This window comes from Camelus ferus, chromosome 29, assembly GCF_009834535.1.
Source record: "Camelus ferus isolate YT-003-E chromosome 29, BCGSAC_Cfer_1.0, whole genome shotgun sequence".
Lineage (NCBI taxonomy): Eukaryota > Metazoa > Chordata > Mammalia > Artiodactyla > Camelidae > Camelus > Camelus ferus.
In genome coordinates, this window is record NC_045724.1 from 11260284 (window position 1) to 11281087 (window position 20804).

The following is a 20804-nucleotide window of genomic DNA, read 5'->3' on the forward strand; positions in this document are numbered from 1 at the left end:
GAAACAAAACTCTGGATGACTTAACACAAAAATAAATAAATATTAGAAAATACTTGGTGCCTGCCACGCTAGAGGACATTGGTAAATAGGCTGAAACCAAATGCAGTTTCTGGATTCCACGCCAAGGTTACCACTTGAAAAACATTTCTCAATAGTCTCTGTGTCTTTATCTCTTTTCATTAGAATTCAAAATCCTAGGCAGGAGCATTGGATTGGCTGAGCACAGTCATGTGAATGAAAAATATTGCCAGCTGTATCAGTAAACAAAGGACGCTGCAGCCATCAGGTCATCAGCCCTTACTGCCGCCCCGAAAGGAGAGAGGGAACTCAGGATGGAGACAAGCAGGCAGCCCGGGCTCTGCAGCCACCCCCAACGGTGCACCCAGAAGGAACTCAGGATGGGAAAGAACAAGATACTGGCCCTAGACAGCTAAGGTACATATCAAAGGAATGATTTCAATGAGCCCAGACTTTTGCACCTCCCCAAACAGAAAAGCACTAAATTCCTTAACTTGAGATATCTGATTTTCTTTAATTAACAGTAATCTCTGATGTTCCAACTGCCTGGTCTTTGTTGCAAAAACTCCTATATATCCCGGCTCCTCCCTTGCCTCTTTCGAGCAGCCTCTTAAAGCGATCTGAGAGGCCGCCTCCCGGGCTCGAGTCCTCGGAAAGTCTACTGAATAAAACACACCTCTCAACTTGTAGGTTGTACCTTTTTTTTTCAGTCTACAGTCACATGCGTGCATCTTTATTCTAGGGGACATGAAAGAATTCATATGGGCATGAAGATGCATCTTTGGCAGATTCTCAAGAATAGGGAGGAGGTCTGGATGTTGGGTATCAAAAAAAAAAAAAAAGAGTCAAATGTCTGCCAAAACTTTTGCCCCACTCCTTTGCAACTATGTGGGGTTTTGTCCCTCTTTCTCACTAAGCTGTGAGCTACTCTAGCAATTATCTTGCTTTTCTTTGTATGCCCTACGCCATGCAGCACAGCGCCTGGGTTAAAGTAGGTAATCAAGAAAAGTGTTGAGTTGTTGTGTTTGTTTTGTTTTGAATAAGAAAACTCATAGAGCTCTTGAGAAACACAGACCAAAATCAAGCTGAGGGATGAAACAAACAAAAAAACAAAATCAAGAATAGTTAAATCTCTGGACCCAGCCGCAGGGTCACCTGGAATCCATAAGGGCTAAAAAGTCAGGTATCAAAGACTAGCATCCACCCCAGGCCGGGATGGACAAAGGAAAAGGATCCAGGAAGAAGTGCCCAGAAATTCTGCCAACCAAGCAATTCTGTGGTTAAGTCGGGATGAAAATCTAGAATGTAGAAACTCAGTGATTTCTTAAAACCTTTTCCTCTTTATCATTTTTAAAGTAAAAACGCCCTCTGAATTACTGCACTTTTTCAACTGCACCAAAAGGGGTCTAGACCAGTGTCGCTACCAACATGAGGCTCCCTGAGAGATCAGCAAAGCTGCATGGCTCCAGGGAGACCCCAGGAAGGACCAGCTGAGCCAGAATGATGGGGCAGTCAGTGAGGGCTGATGGGGAGGGAGCCCGGCACAAGTAACTAGAGGATCCTTTTCCCCTTGGGATCACTCACCTGGGGGCTGTGGGGAGGAGGAAGAAGAGCCAGGGAGAGGCAAGAGAGTGAAATCAGTGGGGGGTCACAGTCAGAGACGGACTAGGGGGAAAGGTGCCTGAAAGCCATCGCCAGGAGAAAGAAATGTGCCTCAGGTGAAGGCCATGTTCTAAACTGCACTGAGGGAAACAGACAAAAAAAAAACAGGCAGCACAGTGAAACTGTAGGACAGACAATCCGCTGCTGGGATGCTTAGCTCCTAAAGGACAGGCGTCTGCAAATTCTTTCGTGTGGTTAAACATTCATGGTCCCTTTTCGGTATGTCAGAATTAGGCTCACTGATAATTAGAACACTTCTTTGTCTCATCACCTCTGGGTTCTGGATGTTCCTCGGAGCTGGATGATCCTCTGAGTATAGTTATTTCAGAGAGAAATGGTGGGATGCTGAGAAGGCAGCCTGGCCAGTCACACTGCAAACCCTCAGGGCTTCCAAGTTTAGAACTCAGGCTGCGGCTGTGGCTTCCTGGTTTGTTGATTAAGATACATGAATGATAGCTTTTTATAGATTTTATGACTCCTTCGTAAGTAGCAGTCATTCTAAATTCAAAGAACCTTTCTAATTTTGGGAAGCAACTGGACGCCTTGAACATTCTTGCTGGAGAATGAGTATCTCGTGGTGGATGGCCGTCACACCAGACTATTACATCTATAAATAGTCATTCGTGGATCTTTTTCTGGCCAGAAGAAAGCAAATGTTCCAGGTTTAACTTGCAATATGCAGAGATGGGTGCCTGTTCGTTTGGAAACTTAAATATTTTCAGCATTTTATGTCTCAAACTTTCACCCAAATAAGACAATTTTGACTATCTCCAGAGACCACTACTTCTCATCCTTTATGTTTCATTACAATTTTATTGAGTCTAGAAAAGCCAGATGGCTAGAGATATCAGAGTATGAGTTAACATCAAAGATATTTTGACCTGCAGAAGAGCAGATACTGTATTGAGACAAGCAGAAAAATGACTTCAAGGGAGTACAGTGAACAGTGTTAGTGCTGCATTTTTCTAAAATATTTCTAAGACCCTCACAACCAGGGAAAGATAAATAAAACATTTTTTAATCAAATATTTTTTCCTTAATCCAAATCTGATCTCCTAAGTATGCTTCTAGTTTGTTTTTGAGCATCCTTTCTGATTATTTTTGTTGACTTAGAGGGACTTCAAATTTGAAATTAGTCCTCAAACCTGCTTTTTCCCTATCATTCTCTCAGCCCAGACTAATGGACAACTCCCATGTGTTTTCAGCACAATGCTGTGGATGAAGAAAGTCACCTGCCATGTCAGTAAACAAAGGATGTTGTGGTCATCAAGCCATCAGCCACTGCAGCCTCCCTGACTGTGCATCCTGAGGGAATCCGGATGGGAAAGAACAAGATACTGGCCCTAGACAGCTAAGGTGCACATCAAAGGAATGGTTTCAATGAGCCTAGACGCTGGCATCTTCCCATACAGAGAAAAGCACTGAATTCCTTAACCTGAGATGTCTGGCTTTCTTTAACTAACAGTAACATTTCAACGTTCCAACTACCTGGTTTATGTTGCAGAAACTCCTATGTATCCTGGCTCCTCCCTTACCCCTTAGGGACAGTCCCTCAGGGCTCTCTGAGAGGCTGTCTTCCAGGCTTAAGTCCTCAGTATGTCCACTGAATAAAACGTAATTCTCAACTTTTAGGTCTTTTTTTTTCTTTTTATCTTTTTCAATCAACAGCAGGAAACGAGTGTTTCTTTCTTATTTCACTTATTCCTGTTTAATCTTTATTTTAAAAATATCCACCATGTTTTCCCATATTTCTAGAGAAAATGTAAGTGGGAGGGGAGTCTCCATCATCTCTAAGTGTCTATTGCTCCTCCCACAGCCTTCTAAGCTACTTGAAATATGCATGTTTTTCATTCCCCGGGTTAGTGCCTTCTTCCTCCTCACTGGCCTCACAGTATTTCTCCCAAACTCCTCAGATACTGTACAACAGTATTTACAAGCATCTACAAAACCTCTTTTTCTTTTTTTCTTGCAGATCAATCCTATTTTTTCCCACTGATTTGGATCACTGTGGGCCCAAAGAAACTCCAGGCTAAGAACTCCAGTAGCCAGTATTTCTATAGCAATTAAGAAAAGCTATGAACTCTGACTACTCAGCAATAAAAAAGAATGAAATAATGCCATTTGCAGCAACACAGACAGACCTAGAGATTATCATACGAAGTAAGTCAGAGAAAGACAAATATCATATGATATCACTTGTATGTGGGCATCTAAAAAATAACACAAATGAATTTATTTACAAAACAGAAAAAGACTCAGAGACATATAAAACAAACTTACGGTGTCCAAAGGGAAAAAGGGAGGGGGAGGGATAAATTGGGAGTTTGGGATTTGCAGATATACACTACTATAAGAAAAACAGAAAAACAACAAGGTCCCACTGTACAGCACAGGGAACTATATTCAATAGCTTATAATAACCTATTACAAAAAAGAATAGATAAATATATGTGTAACTGAATCACTGTGCTGTACACCAGAAACTAACACAACATTATAGATCAACTATACTTCAATTGAAAAAAGAGAGAGAAGCTGTGAATTCTGGATTTGTTGCTTTGTTTTGGTTGTTAACGTTTGCCAAGCCAACGCACAAAGGCAGGTGAAAATGGTTTGCTTACGGAGTTCCTGCCTTAAGGGAACAAGCCTCACTGGCACATTGCTCATGGTTTCATCTGCGTCATAACCTTAGAAAGTGTCTTAGACGTCAAATTTCTACCAAGAGTTGTCACCCCATTCCTTTATTGCCCATTGGGATATTTATTGGTGATAAATCTCCAGGACTTCTCCTTTCAAAAAATCCTTATCTATCTTCTCTTCTCTCCTCTTCTCCTGATAAATCACAAGCACAGACATACGGATGTGTAGATAAATACCTACTCTCTTCACGTGCACAGGTAACTCCACTGTTAATCATCGTTCTCTGTAGATGAGACCCCCTTAACCCCAGTCAAGAAAAACTGGGAACTCCAGTTTCCTGCAAAGCTCTTCTTCCCTGTAGTTATTTCTGTGTCTTGGAGTTTTCAAGAACAACTCACAGCCATTTCCCCTTTCCCTGCTCAGGCAACATGACCCCTCCGCTTTTGAGGTGTGTGTCCCACTTAGCCAAGAGAGTGGACACCAGCTGGCCAGGCATCAGTGCTGATGGGATGGACCCGAAGGACAGCAGAATATGCCACCAAAAGCATGAGCAGAGGAGATCAGGACACACCACCCCAAAATACAGTGCTCTCGTATACTGATTATTTTGGACTATAGACACTTGAAAACCAGCAGATGCAGAGAAAGGCTTTCTCTGAATTCCCTTTATCTGCCCAAAGACAGAGCCTCTAAGAGAAACTCAGGTGTCATAAAGCCCCTCCACAGGAGTTTCATCAACCAGGGGAGACTGATCTCTATCACGGGGGAGGAGACCAGAAATTGACACCACACCCAGGCAAACTCTATCACAAACTGTCATGCCTGCCACCTATTCTTTTCAGGGCCCTTTCATCTTTCCTAAAAATCACTGTCTCTCCCGGAAGAGGCCTACACCCCTGCCGCCTTCCCCTGTTAACATGGTGCTGATTCTGTGGTCATCATTTCACAGTATGTGCACATCCAACCATCATGCTGCCCCCTTCAACTGAGACAGGGTTGTATGTCAATTACCTCTCAAGAAATCCTTTGGAAGAAGAAATCACAACTAAAACATAAAATAAAAAAAAAATTTAAAGATGGCGTTGAATCCTGAATTCTAATCCACCTCACAAGTTACTCATCTTCCCCTGAGTATCTGCCATGTATACAGGAGGTATCCATGCCAATAAACTTCCGTTTGGTTTTCTCTGGTTAATCTCTCTTTTATTACAGGGGTATCAGCTAAGCACTCCGAAGGATACAGGAGAAATGAGCTTTCCTCCTCTATGGACCAAAGCCATGGAACTGGGTCAGGTCACCAACATAGCTGACGTTGGATGCTACTTCTGCCCCTACCTGAGGGCAAAGTCGCTGGTGCCTGGGCCAAGGGTACCATCTCCCATTGCTTCCAAAGCTTTCGATGCCCTTCCTCGACACTGGTGAGGTTTTCCCCTCCTCTCCCTACTCCTCCTGCTACTGTGGAAGAAGTCAGTGGCACTGGGGGCCACCCTCAGAGCTGGAGGCCCTGCTGGTGTGCCGGATCCCCCAAAGTACCACAGCTCCGACCCCCAGGTCACTCTGCAGGTGCTCGTGGTGCCCAGGTGCGGATGCCTCTCCCACTTTGTTACTCTGTTGCCTGGCTCTCAAAACAATGCTGCCTTGTACTCCCAATGTTTCAAAGAGAGTTTGTGCAGAAACAGCTCTTCTTTTGTTATTTAAATCGATCTCCCCACCCCCACCCCCACCCCCACCCCCACCCTGGAATTAAGGCACAAGTCCTTTGGGGGCTGAATGAGGAGACTCTGAGGGGTAGAAACCCAGCTTGAAGCCTCCCCTTCTTTTCGGCACCTGAGGCACAGTCAGCAGACCACAGCCTGGGCCTGAACGATTCTCTCCTCCCTCAGATGATGTATTTCCAAAGGGGCTCAGCTCCTCAGTCTGACAGACACCTTCCAATGTGCCCCGACATTTCTGAATTCTGAGGAAAGGTCCTCCTCATCTCAAGCTGCTCTCTGTGCCTCCCAAGCCCCTTCACCCCCGAGACAAGGGAAGGGGATCCAGGGAAATCACCCATAAAGTCGTGGGTGCCTGCAAGAAGGGGAAAGTGGTTTTTCATTCTCTGGGTGAGCATCAGCTGACCTGAACAATCAGCAGGACCACTTACTGCTTCCATCAAAGGGAAACAGAGCACCATAAATTTGGAGAAGAGCATCACATGAGGTCTTTAGCATTTCAAAACACACCCAAACTTCACAAAGTCTGCTTTCATCCAGAGACTTCTGGAGATGAGAGGTTTGGAGGTGTTACCTACAAGAGGATGACGTGGAATTGTAGTGAGTTAGTGAGCCTGCAAAAAAGAAGAGGGGCCCTACACCCCATCCCAGATCCCTGCAGCCTTCAAATAAAGAGGAAGAGAGAGCACAAGCCACAGAATGTGCCCAAGGACGTGGATGAAGGGATGTCCCACCTGGAAATATGCTTACGAGTGTGGACCACTGTCAGGGACCAAAGAGAGACACAGCTGGCCCCCTAGCATTGGAGGGGAGTGGGATGCAACTGACCGTGGCACACACCACCCTAGTTGACTGAAGCCACCAGCAGCACAGGAAGGCAACTGAGCAGACAAGATCAGGGCAGCCTCCCTCCTCACATGGGCTCCTGCTGTGGAAGCTGAGCCCAGCCATCACTCCATTCCTCCTCCCCAATACAAGGGAGTAGGCAGACCCTAGAACAGAGCAGGGAGAGGGGGAGGCACTAGAACCAGACCCATGGCTCATACACACACACACACACACACACACACACACACACACACACACCCCTCCAAAGTACAGGATTCAGAGGAAGAATGGAAAATGACCCACCCCTCACCCTCTCCAAGTCCTGAACCAAACCCTGGATGGGGCAGGCAGAGATTTAAATTGACTGTAAGATGTAGCTTTAAATTAGATTAGGCTGCCCTGAGTTTAAATAACCGAAAATGACTGGGAAGACATCTAATCTGCCCAAGATGTTTCTATGGGTTCCGGACCAGGCAGAAGCAGAGACTGCACGGTGGGGCAGTGACTGGAGGGGAAGAAAACTGCTCCCCACCCAGTTCACAGTGATGAAGAAGTAAGCTACATTTGCGATACTCTCCCTTAAACACACCTCAGACTTAACCCCTTTCTTCAGAACTCCTTTCCAGGGCTTCAAGTTGCTGTACAAGGCTAAGATTAGAAGGAAATACAGTAACACTTTAATAAGAAATTTCTTTAAAAGTCCCAAATTGATTTGGCCACCTTTTATATCCACAAATTACCCCCGAAGTGGTACTTTGCCTTTGTCTTCATCTCTGTACCTTCTAAGTTGAAGCTGTGACTGTGCTGGGATAAAAACCATGAATATGGAGAAAATATAAATAGTCCAAATTATTCCTTCCTCCTCCCACTTGAACCACTGCTCCTGCCTCTGCCTAAAAAAGACACTTGGAACATCTAGTCAGCAGTGAACAGACCTCTCTCTGTTCATTGAAATATTCTCCTGCAGCAAGTACGATCTGCTTGATCAACTTAAGATACAAATGTAATCACACTTGTTTATTACTCTAACTCCTCAAAGCCCCATTTATCTCCCCCTTCCCACCCCCCGGGAACTCTAAGATTTCCCTCTTCACTGAGATTCCCAAGAATCCAAGGATTTACGTCATCCCAAGGGAGTGAGTCCAGGCGGAAAGTGAGAAGTGTGGTCCCCGCCCGCCACACGGTGTCTCTGCTGAATGCTGGCTCCACGCAGTGCGGTGCACACAACAGTTTGCCACTGCAGAGTTGCTCTGACTCAACTGGTCCCCTATAACCCTGCTTTATAACCAGCCCCCTTGCTTCAGACTCACACATTAAGGCACAGTTCTCCAGAGCCAGAATCAAGCCAGTGGGCGTCCAGCCTCAGCCACGCATTGTGCTCCAACTTCTCCCTGTGAGCCTCTGTGATGAGTCCAGAGTGCCTAATGCAAACTGGCCCACCAGACTCCGTGAGCTTCCCTGACAAGGCTGCCTTGTTAAGCCAAACAAAAGGTTCTGTTCCACCCTTCAAAAAGAACTTGCATTAAGCATACTAGACAGTTTCACTCAAATGACTCTTTTCTGAACAAAGATCTATTCCACGGTTGTTTGCCACATCCACCTACAGAGTGAATTACTGAGGATTTCTCTTGCTAAAAATAATTGTATCAAACACCCTGTTTTGCATTTCAACTCTTAAGATTAATAAATTTGGTACCGCTAAGGACCTTCTGGAAGGGCGCTGAGCTTTAAGTCTGCAATGACAATCACATTCTTCCTGAACCGAACAAAATGGTAATTTGGTGCCATATTGTTGGGTTGTCACCTGATCTGCCGAATGCCACCTAGACCCACTCTCCCCCTTTGTTTTGTGCTTGGAAATCCTCTTTCTCAGTTCACAGTGGGATTTGGCCAATGAGACACACCTGAGAGAGGTGAGAGGCAAGTGTTGACCTCCACAGACCCCTTCTCCAGCTGGCTGGGCCCTCCCTGGCCCCTTCCCAGCTTCTAGCTGCTCTTGCTACCCCCAGGGCACTGCACTAGTCTTTGGTGGTCTCCCTAATCCTGCCCAGGCCTTGAAAAATGCCCCTTTTCTAGACTATCTTCACATTTCCAAGTTCACAGCTGCCATCTGTTTCCTGCTGGAACCATGACTGATAGAACAGGAGTAAGACTAAAACAAAGTCTCTGTTATTTAAGCAAACCAAGCTTTCGCTCACTGCAACGCTGTACACAGAACACGCTCCCACGGACAGGTGCTCCCCACCATCTCCGCCGTGACTCTATCCCTAGGCCTGAACATAAAAGGGGCCCCTCTCCTAATACCGAGGTTGTACTTGCAGAACCTTAGGGTGAATTATTTCTGCGAAGCAATACTCCACAGCTTGCGGCCAATGGCAAATTGATTTTCAATCAATCGGCCTTTCAGCATATTGGTCATTTGCTACAATAATTTTGGCAAGTTGGTTTTTGGTAAAGTGATCTTCCACCCTCAGTACTCCCCCTCCCATGCGCATTTCCTTGCTGTTTTGGTTTGAATTGAATGTCTGTCCCACTACAGTGTAGGATCATCTACCGGGAAGAATCACATGCTTCTTTCTCATCTTTGCGTTTTCCCCAGCCCTCTGCCAGGGCCCAACACAGTGTTTTGCACAAACAGCTACTCAGTAAATGTTTGTGAAAGAAAGTGGAATGAAAAAAAAAGATACAATGAAACACTGAAGCAAAGACAGACTGAATCCATCAGGAATATACTGTTATACAGAGACAGTCAGGGTTTCTCTCTCCTGGTGATACAGTCACTGAGAAAGGAAGGAAGGGAGGAAGGAAGGAAGGAGGTGGAAGGAAGCTTTCAGAAGAGGAAGGAAAGAAAACAAGAAGGGAAAATTAAGAAGCAAAGGAAGAGAAAGAGGAAAATATCCTTTCATAAATCTATCTTAAGTAAAAGAAATTATATATCTATATACTCACTGACAGTACGTGGGCAAGTCACACCTGAAAGGGTTTTGTCACTAAGACATCTTGATTATTTGCAACAAAGCCCCTCTTAAAAATCGCTAGTAATTACATAAATAATGCCCAACATGTACCTTCTTTAACAGGATTTTCAAATTTTAATTCTCAGACTACAGTTTTAATTCTCCCCAGAAAAAAAAATCTTGAAATTTAAAACTCAAACCAGAAGTCTGACCAGGATCCAAACATGAATATGGTAGATCTGTCTCTGATTTCTAAAATAGGACCAGAGAAATTACTTTCCCGGCAGTATTTTTAGCAGTGTGAGGGAAGGCGCTCCCTGTGCTGCTTCTTGGCAGGCTCACAGTCTGCCACTCCCGAGCCTGTCCCCTGAATCCTCCTGTCACTCCATCTCCTGCACCAGTCATCATCTGCACCCCTGCCTTGGAACCGATGAAGGGGTCCTCACGGCTTACTGGGGTTCCTTTGCCTGATGTGGGGATATTTAAGACAGCAAGAGCTCAGCGCCTTGACAACCATGCTGAGAAAAGAATTCATTTATCACCTAGTTACAAAGTTCCAGGAACAGCCCAATTTAAAGAGATACTAATTCATGCTTATTTAGGTGTTCTATATATTGCACTCATCCTTGGAGGAGCAGATACAATTTCCCTCTTTCTCTTTCTACAGATTAAAGGGGGGGACAGGTTCAGAGAGGTGAAATAACTTGCCCAATTCCCCAGCTAGTTAATAGTCAAAGCAATACTTAATGAATAACCAACATTTGTATAACGTGAAACTGTTTATCTTGCCCTTCTGCTCCTTGACCCTTGTAACAAACCCAAAAGATAAACTGGAATAGGTATTATTATTCCCATACCACAGAATGGAACACTGAGGTTCAGAGAAGAAAAGTAAATTCTCTAACCTAGCACATCTGGAAAGGCACAGTGTCAGGGGTGAGCCTGTGACTTCTGACTTCCCAGAGCCAGCGCTGCCTGCTGCCCAGGGGCTCTGACTCCGAAGGTAGCACCGTATTGTGTGTCAAAGAAGTAAAAGCCAGGACAGCTTTGCGAGGATGTCAAGTTAGTAAAACAGTGAGTGGTATTTCTGTGTCTAGATGGTCCCTGGGTAACTGTGTGGCTCATCTGGGGAAAAAGAAAGCGGGTGGGAGGAGAATCACTGACAACACATGGCATGCGGCTTATAGAAACCTCTTCCTTGCAAAGCATGACTCAGAAAAGCTGGGTGAACATATGTCCCATTTCTCTGGGACAGTCGTAATCTAGGCTGTTGTCCTGGTACAACTAGGCATGGTGCCCTCTTTTACTCTCAAATGCATCCTGGCTTGCACAATAAATCATATAGTTACCCTCCATACAGAAATTTGTACACATAATATTCTAAACCAAGTGCTTCTCCCACATTCTATGACACCCCAACACCTCACTGCAGCAGCAATTTTGATCAAACAGGTGCATCACGATACACTAATGTCAGGAACTCACAAGGGCAGAGGCCAGACTACCAGTGGAATTTGCACTTTCTCAGTATTTTCAAGTTGGTGAACAAAACAGCAAATCATCTTTCCCCAGGTGCACTGTAATCAGGGCTCCCTAGGAATTTTCCCAAAGCAATGTCCCTGGGAAGAGACAGAAAGAAAATATCTTACTGCTAGAGCTCTTGGTTGCTATCATAATGAGACTAAATTTGGAGAAGAAGCCACTTCACTTTTGAAAAATCACACATACACAAGACATAACCCATGATAATACTGTAAGTTTTTGAATCCTAGAAAAAAGAAAAAATACTGTGTCATTTTTTTCTAGCATGACAACTGCATGAGAAGAAGGAGCTGACCAGAGAGGCTAAATTACATTATGTCTCCTTTCAGACATAGCAGTTCGACCTTGGACATTTTAAACTCAGTGCATGAGTTTATAATTTCCTAAGCAGTCCTTCTGTCTTCTAATTGCCTTTAAAGGGACCAACAGTAAAAGCCAAGTCTTTCCAAACCCCTGGGCTTCACCCCAGGACAGCACATCGCACACTTTCCTGCATCAGCAGATCAGGTTACACGTGGTGCGAGAGAGCCCTGCCCGTCCTTCAAGGATCCATTACTGTGTTTTCCAGGCACCTATGGGACTCGGCCCTCCAATTTCTCACTTACTGGCTTCAGAGGCCACTCTCAATGTCATCAAGATTAAACCAGATCTCAGGGAGGCAACATAATGCTGGAGTTAAGAGCTTGTCTTTGGCGCTCAAGACCCAGGTCCAAATCCCCACTCTGCATTTATAAGCCTTGTGACTATGGCCAAGTTATTTACCTCCTCATCTGAAAGACGGGGATGGTGATGGTGCATAACTCACAGAGTGGGTGTGGGGACTCCACAAAATAATCCAGGTCAAGCACACACTGCCAGGCACATGGTATGTGCTCAAAACATATCCATTATCCATTCCCAGAAACTGAACATGACCTAAAACTTTCGATTACTTCAAATTATCCTGGCAAGGGAGAGGGTGATTTTCATAGAAAGAAGGAAGGATTTGGAATCAGAAAACCTGAATTCCAGTCCTGGTTTCTTTACTCACCAGCTTATATGGTTTAGGATGTTTAATTTCTTTAAATCTCAATTATTTTCTCCAACGCACCCCCAAAATTATAAATATCTCCTAGAGTCATTGAGAGGATCTGATGAAATAACGTAAGAAAAAAGGTTCATAAACCCAACAAATATTTTTATTACTATTATTATTAATCATCAAAATGAGACTAAGAGGAGAGACAAGCAAGATGGCAGAGTAGAAAGACACTTGTAGCTCACCCTCTCCCACAAATACACCAAAATTCACATCTACGGACCTACTCAGCCAACCAGAGCACCTGCTGAACTCTGACAGAACATCGCCCTCTTCAAAAGACAAAAACACCAAAAATCTGGTAGGAGTAAAGGAAAAAAGAAACAAGAAAAAGCAAAACAGTGTGGGACTGGTCTCGCCGGGAGGGAGCAGCAAAGGAGGACTGGCACTCATTCGCTGGGTCTCCCCCCTCCAACAGAGAGGCCAGTGGGATGGAGAGGGAGCCTCCGAGGCTCAGATCTTCCCTGAGCACCCCTTGACCAACAGAACTGAGTTAAATGGGCACAAAGGGTGCCCACGACACCCAGCCTGAGACGCGAGCCAGCAGCTGGGGGCCGGGATGGGCTGCCCAAGCCGGGAGGAGGACTGGGGCAGCTGCACTGAGGCAGCCCTGGGGACTGCAGGGGGCTGCATGCTGTGGCTGGAAGGGGATACGGAGTAGAACCACCTCGGTCCCCCATAAATTGCAAAAAAAACAAAGCAACATGGCTGGTGTTGCCCTAGGGGGAGGGGCACCGTAGCCTCTGCTCCTCAGACGCAAAGCCGCCATTACTGGCGCTTCTCGTGAGAAGAGAGGCAGGGCGAAGCCACAGCTGCCATCTCCTTCCGTGTGCAGCGCCCAGGTGGGGGTGGGGCCAAGACCTGAATCCGCACTGAGGGTTCCACAACCTCCTAGGCAGGACTGAGACTTGTTTACAGCCCGAGGCAGATAGGATCTTTCTGCCCTGGCACCTCAGAGAACTGCCACCAACACAAACAAGGAGCTGAGATTTGGCACAGAGCAGGGGCGGGGCCATTCCACGGTTTTCCCCGAGCCCGCCTTTGGAGCACCGACCCAAGGAGGAGCAGGCAGCAGCCCAGAGCAGCGGAGCGACCTGTGCCAAGAGAGGGCGGTGGCCACCCACCTTCCTGGCAGGAATGCAGCACCTGACCACAGTGCTGGGAGGGAGCACGATATGCCCACCTGCCTCACCCGAGTGCAACATCTGACTGCAGCATCGGGAGGGGGAGTGACCTGCCTGCCCACTGGGTAAGAGCTCAGCATCTGACCCAGTGGTGGGAGGGAGCACGATCTGCTAGCCAACAGCCACTGGGAGCAACACAGACAAGGGTACCAACAGAGGGCCTCTGGAAACAGCAAGCTGAGTTTGCAAAACAGGGCGAAGACACAAAGACCTCTCAATAAAATCATTAAGAGCACACCGTCTCCAGGAGAACTAGGTAACTGATACTCCTTAAGCCACAGTGCCAGAGAGATATCAGCAACATGAAGAAGCAGAGGAACCACTCGCAATTAAAAGATCAAGAGAAATCCCCTGAAAGCACGATCAAGGAAATAGACACTGATGGCCTACTAGATCAAGATTTCAAAAAAGGAGTGATCAAAGTACTGAAGGAACTAAAAGAAATAGTGTTTAGATATAAAATATGTCAAAAATGAAATAGAAGCTATAAAGAAGAACCAAGTAGAATTAGTAAACTCATTTGCTGAGATGAGAGCTGACCTAAAGGCTGTACAAAGCAGCTAGATCATGCAGAGGAACGAATAAGTGACCTAGAAGACAGGACAACAGAAAGCACCCAATCAGAACAGCTGAGAGAAAAACAAATAAAAATCAATGAAAACAATATAAGGGACCTATGGGATAATATAAAGTGTGCCAAGCTACACATAATAGGGGTTCCAGAAGGGGAAGAAAGAATAAAGGGGATTGAAAAGGTATTTGAAGAAATCATGACTGAAAACTTCCCAAACCTAAAGAAGGAATCAGATATCCAAGTACAAGAGGCTCAGAGGGTCTCAGACAGGAAGAACCCAAACAGACCCATACCAAGACACATCATAATCAAGATGGCCAGAGTCAAGGATAAAGAAATGATCCTAAAGGCAGCAAGAGAACAACAAAGAGTGAGTTACAAGGGAACCCCCATAAGGCTCTCAGCTGATTTCTCTACACAAACACTACAGGCCAGAAGGGAGTTGGCAAGATATATTCAAAGTCCTGAATAAAAAAAGATGCAGCCTAGGATACTCTATCCAGCAAGGCTATCCTTTAGACTAGGAGGAGAGAGAAGAACTTCACAGACAAGCAAAAACTAAAAAGAGTTTAGCAACACTAAACCCATGCTAAAAGAAATATTGACAGGTCTACTCTAAATAGAAAAGAAGCAGGATGCTACAAAAATGAGAAACTCGTAACTGGAAAGGAGATAACTGCCATGAATTACAAAAAGAATAAACACAAAATCGTAAAAGAAGACATCTAGATCATTAAGAGTGGGAGAGGGAAGCAAGGAAAGCCACTGTGGAAAACAGTATGGAGATTCCTCAAAAGACTAGGAATAGACTTACCACATGACCCAGGAATCCCACTCCTGAGCATATATCCAGAAGGAACCCTACTTCAAAATGACACCTGCACCCCAATGTTCATATAGCAGCACTATTTACAATAGCCAAGACATGGAAACAGCCTAAATGTCCATCAACAGATGACTGGATAAAGAAGATGTGGTATATTTATACAATGGAATACTATTCAGCCATAAAAACCGACAACATAACGCCATTTGCAGCAACATGGATGTCTCTGGAGAATGTCATTCTAAGTGAAGTAAGCCAGAAAGAGAAAGAAAAATACCATATGAGATTGCTCATATGCAGAATCTAAAATAAGTAAATAAATAAATACAAAACAGAAACAGACTCATAGACGTAGAATACAAACTTGTGGTTGCCAAGGGGGCAGGGGGTGGGAAGGGACAGGCTGGGACTTTAAAATGCAGAATAGATAAACAAGATTATACCGTCTCGGTGTGATCAACAAAATGGCATGTGAACAGCATAGCTGTAAAGAGCTGTGTCGATTTCAGTTTACCTGCATTCTCCAGACGGTTGGCTTTGGGGGATGTGTCAGTTCTCAACACTCACTCTTCTGCAGTGTCCCTGGGAATAGCTAAAATATCTACAACCTTACTACATAGTTTTGGGAAATAAATGCAATAAGAATTTAGAAATTACAGTTAAAAACTCAGTATTTTCAAAGGGAACCCCAAATTCCCCAGGTAACGAATCTGTATCTGTCCTCTACCTCACGCGCAAGGCAGAAGAATTCAAACATCTTCTTGGGGCATCTTCCTCGGGATCTAAGTTGGATCATCATCTCCAGGCCAGGCCATCTAGGACCACAGGATCTTTTTGTTAACGGCCTGTCCTCCACTGGACATTTGGTACGTGGTCTTACTTTTAAAACTTTCGCTTGTACCTCCACAGTTTTCAATAATTGGAAAGGAGGGAAAAAAAGTGATACGACTTTTCTCTAGCAAAGCAATAGTTTTGGGCCATTGCACCTTCCTATCTATTGTCATAACTTTTTATGTAACACTGAGGGTCACTTCTGGACCTCCTCGGGGAAGACATCAAAAAGCCTTGCTGCCCTGAGCCTCCCAGTGTTTGTTCCTCAGTCATTCATTCATGTGCATTTTATTGTATCTGTAATCACATCCCTATTTGATTGTACATGTCCACATTTATATAAAACTTGGCTTGGGGTTAGCAAAGACCTTGTTTCCCACAGCTCACCTCCTTTTAGCCCCCCCTGAGAAGGACGTCAACTGCACTAACAGTTCTCTTCACCCACCCCACCCAGCCCATACCCTGGAGAAGAAGTGAAGTGTGTCTGGTGAGTTTGGAGAAATGAACTGGGCATGCTCCACTCAACCCACTTTGGGTTCTCATTCGGAGCCAGCCTGGCCGCAGACAGGTGTGCTTGAAGCTGCTCTCTTGGGGGCATGGCAAGGAGCCTAAGTAGCAGGTGAGGCCAGCCCTGTCCTGCTGGTCCAGTGGCTGGTGAAGGTGCCTGTCTAATTCAAGGGTGGCTCTTGGGATCTGCCTTTCTCTTAGTTCCATCCTTCACTCAATTTGGAACTGGCACAGGGGGTGAAAAAGAGTCTTAAATTGTAATGTCTTAAAACTCGAATTCCTGGAATTTTATTAGCCCCCGCATCCACTCTCACTGTGTTCTCCATCCAAACCCATTTGTCTCACATGCCTGTCTCATCTCACATTGTACCTTTGTGAGTTCATCCTCTTCCTGTGACGCAGAAGGAATTGAGCTTAAGGGGGTCTCACTTGACTGCTCAATTTGGGAATTAGGAGATCCACACAAAGATAAAGTCAACCCTCCCTCCTCTCATTGAGCAAATCATGTGAGCTGCTTTTCCAGTAATGGAGATGGAGTCATTCAAACCATCCGCACCCTCTCACTCGGGCTCTCGGGGTGAGAAGACATCCAGCATTAACAATGCACTCAACGGCTATGGAAAAGCAGGACAGACACACAGGAGGATTATCCCCATGACCTCGGCATCTTTAGCTCAGTGCCAGAACAACATGAGCAAAGAGTTTCAGGCAAAGTCAGCAAAAGGGATGCTTGTCAGCTAGAGGGTGGCTGTGCTCTCGTGGTGGAGGAGTATGGAAACCCTTGGAGCTGGCAGCTTGCGTTCAGATCCCAGCTTCCCTGCTTACTGATCGGTTGCCTGGCTTCAGGAATGTTATTTAGCACTCTGCCCCAGCTTCTGTGAAATGAGGTTAGTAACAGTATCTCTCTCTCAGATTTGGTATAGGACTAAACGAACACTTGTAAAACACTTAGCCAGTGCCAAGTGTATAGTAAACAGTCAGTACATGTTGGCTATCATTTGAGCATGAAGGTGATGGTACACATGGAAACAGAAACATTGCGTGAGATTCAATTTTGGCATCCATGATGGTAACAGAGCAAAACATCTGGCTGTCTTATAACAGCCCAACGTAACTCCATCCATCATGACAGTTCAACAGAGCTCTTTTTGAGGTTAGTTATGCACTCAGCGCCTTTCATCTTAAATAATTATGTACATGTAACTTATACTTTAATTAACTGGTGAATTGCGAGCTAAATGTTATTTGAGCTGCCAGCTACAAGTGTGACAGCACTGACATTCCCAGATAACTTAGAAGCCATTGAGATTTCCATCGCTGTTGGTCTCAGAGAATCGCCTGCTCCATAATCTACTCATTCACATCCACATCACACCGGCTCTGCACGCAACATCTCGAGCCCGTAGCTTTGGGTAGCAGTCTCCGTGTGGGACAGCACAGAGGCTAGCCAGAAATAAAAGCGGCAAGTAGAATAAAGGGGACTGGGTAAGAGGGCATAAATTCAAAGGCATCTCCTCAAATTCTCTGAAGGCACAGAAAAGCAGCCCTGTAAGCAGTGATCAATTTCCTCAAAGAGGATCCTTGCAAGGAAATGAGCTGAGTTCCCATAGAGTCCATCAGAATTCAGGTTTCACACTTTCTTTGAGCTCTGCACACAATGGAGCCCATCCCCTAATTGCTATATATTGCTTCAAATGTGAGAAACACAGGATGTTCTGTTTTTATGGTAATTGATGGTCTTGTTCCGAAAATGTAAAACACCAGTTGCTGAAACAACTGTTCAATTAAGTTGTAGCTGCATTTCCCCGGGCAGGGTGGTTCAGCTGTACTACAGGCAGCATTCTTGCTCTCACAGTAGGGGCTTATTTTTGCTTCCTCTCATGCTGTGACTGAAGACGCCATGCCACCGCTGGAGGAAGAATATGCCTTCCAGTTCGTGTAGTCCTGCAGAACAGGACTCTGCAGTGAATCACAAATCTCACACTTAATAGAGACCAAATAGAATTAACTTTTTAATAAATGCATCTGCATATTAAACTAAGCAGCTGCTTTCAACTCGAGGTTTAGTGGAAAGCTGAAAGGCATTTGAAAATGCTAGGAAATGTGTGCATGTAACGTGGACTTTGCGGTTGTAAGGCTAAGAAGCAGTTGCAAGTTTTGATTGACCCAGCAGCTCCTGCCCAGAGGTCTCTCTGCTGGGAATCCATGCTGCACGGTAGAAACGTCTCTCTTGGCCCCAAGGTGGTAGCTCAGAGAGAACACTTCAAATTTCAGGTCGGAGGCGGCTGAAAGAACTTGGCAAAACTCCACCTCTGACTCCCAACCCTCTCAAAAGAGTTGGAGGATCTCAGTGTCACAACAGAGACCCCCACCAGCAGGGCACACGGGGCAGTTTTCCAGCTCCCATAAATAAAGGGCAATATAAGACATTTATCTGAGTTTGCCACCCCGTGAATAAAAGGATGTAAGTTTCCCAGAAGGAATGTGTGAGCCCAGAAGAGACTTTTAAAAATTGTATGTATATATTTATATATTTGTATATATTTACATATGACTTACATTTTTTAATTTATAAAGATATAGTAATCATGGCATAGAAATAAAATTTCCAAATGGGGACACTTTTAAACTCAGAGACAAAGTCAGTAGACCTTGGTCTGAAATGAACTGACGGTGGTGACTGTCTATGGAAAAGATGAGGTCACCACGTGACGCAGCTACTCATTTTCAGCCGGAACAACTGAGCTGTCAACGCATTAGTCTGTGAGGTGTGAGCTCCCTGATGAGTGCACACTATGATTCGATGCAATCAGTTAAGGAGAGACTTTGGGTCTTGATTACAGCATCACGGATAGTGTATGAACTGGTCACCTGCCCATCAAAGAAAGCCCAACTACTTTCTAAAAGCAGCAGAGGCCTGTATCAGGGAGGGAAGGACGTTCTTTCCTTATATAAACTGCATGTCTAGTACATTTCCGCAGCCCAAGATCATTTTTACTATAAACATCATCTTGTTATGGAACTCCCTGTGCTTTCAAAGTTCTTTAAATCACTAATTAGTTATGCCACATTAATAGCAACTTCCAAGTTCTGTATCTTTCCATACTGATAGTTCTGTTGGGGAAAAAAAAAAGTTCTGGGTCCTTGCATACCACTCTCTACCCCGCGGGACGGCTTCAGCCACACCTCCATTCCAGAAACACAAGAGCTCACAGTTGAAATAAACCACCCCCAGGCCTCAGTCTGGGACTTTGACCACAGGGAAGAATGAGATAGTGTCTTGAAAGTGATCACAGGTAGGATCCATTTAGCTCTAGCTCTGTGTCCTGAGGCTGGGGCCGGAGAGGTTCAGAATATAAATAGAGCTCATCACTGCTCATTTCCAGCCATTCTGCCTCAAAGGGCTGCCCAGTGTACGTGTGCCACAGCAAACCCAAACCTTGGATGAAAGCATATCTGGAAATAGCCTTCATGTCAAAAAACAAGTTCAAGGACAGAAGGATTAAAGGGTGAAGTAGGATAGAGACATGCTTTCTTGTTACAGAACTGGCTTGCGATAAAATGCTGTAACATAAAGGCGGATTCTCGGAAAGCCACAGGAGAAAGCATCTCTACTCCTTCCAGACCAGGACAGAACTTCAGACCTTAAAGGAACAGGGCGCTAGTGAGGAAGAAGCCTAATTCTCATGAACTGTGGAAACCCAAGGTCCCAGGGGAGCCCCAGTTCCGCCTAAAGAAAGCGACTCCATGATGAGAGTACACCTCTTTGGGGGAATTGTCCTCTTCTATGTCCTTTCGTTGTTTTCAACATAACCAAAAGGGGGAAAAAGTAATTTTTAAATAAGAATCTATATAAATACATCCACTCATAAGAAAAGAATGCTTTGCCAGACCATCTGTCCTGATTTTCTGTTTAGGAAATACTACCATTTTATCCTGATTTATACAGTCAGCATTTATTGAGCACGTACTACATGCAGGGGGCTAACCTAGATCCTAGGAAAACCACATCAAGAAAGCCAGTGCCCAGCCCTCAAAGGTTTACTAGCTACACATGAAACAAATAACTCAATATAAAAGCTGAACTGATCAGTTTGCTTGGCATTTGATGGAAACTCAGTATTTTTTTTAAGTAAAATTTAAATAGATGAATGATAAAGAGTTGTAAAAAAGAGAATGCCTAAGTCCGAACTGGGTCAGGGGAGACATCACAGAGGAGGTGATATATGAACTAAGAACTCATGGATACATTAAAATTCCCCAGGAGGATGGACAAGGATGGAGGCAAAGGCACAGTCATGGAACTGCAGACAGATCAGCACTGCAGCTGGGACTCGCAATGGGAGGTGGCAAAAGACAAGGCTTGGAGTGTAGGTCAAATCCAGATCCCGAGAAGCAGCCTGAGGTTAGCACTTCTGCTAGAAGCCATGAGGGGGTCGTTGTAG

The 20804-nt window shown here is 45.0% G+C and overlaps 2 long non-coding RNA genes across 3 annotated transcripts in view; both read right to left on the reverse strand.

Moving 5' to 3' along the window:
• The window catches only part of LOC116660521, a 135363-nt gene that overhangs the window by 60163 nt on the left and 54396 nt on the right, over positions 1–20804 (reverse strand). The window lies entirely within an intron of this gene.
• Positions 1977–19572, reverse strand: LOC116660524. The gene is made up of 3 exons (XR_004316102.1): positions 19563–19572; positions 13727–13732; positions 1977–2060 (listed from the first exon to the last, which is right to left on the reverse strand). It is a non-coding gene; the product is annotated as an uncharacterized LOC116660524 (long non-coding RNA).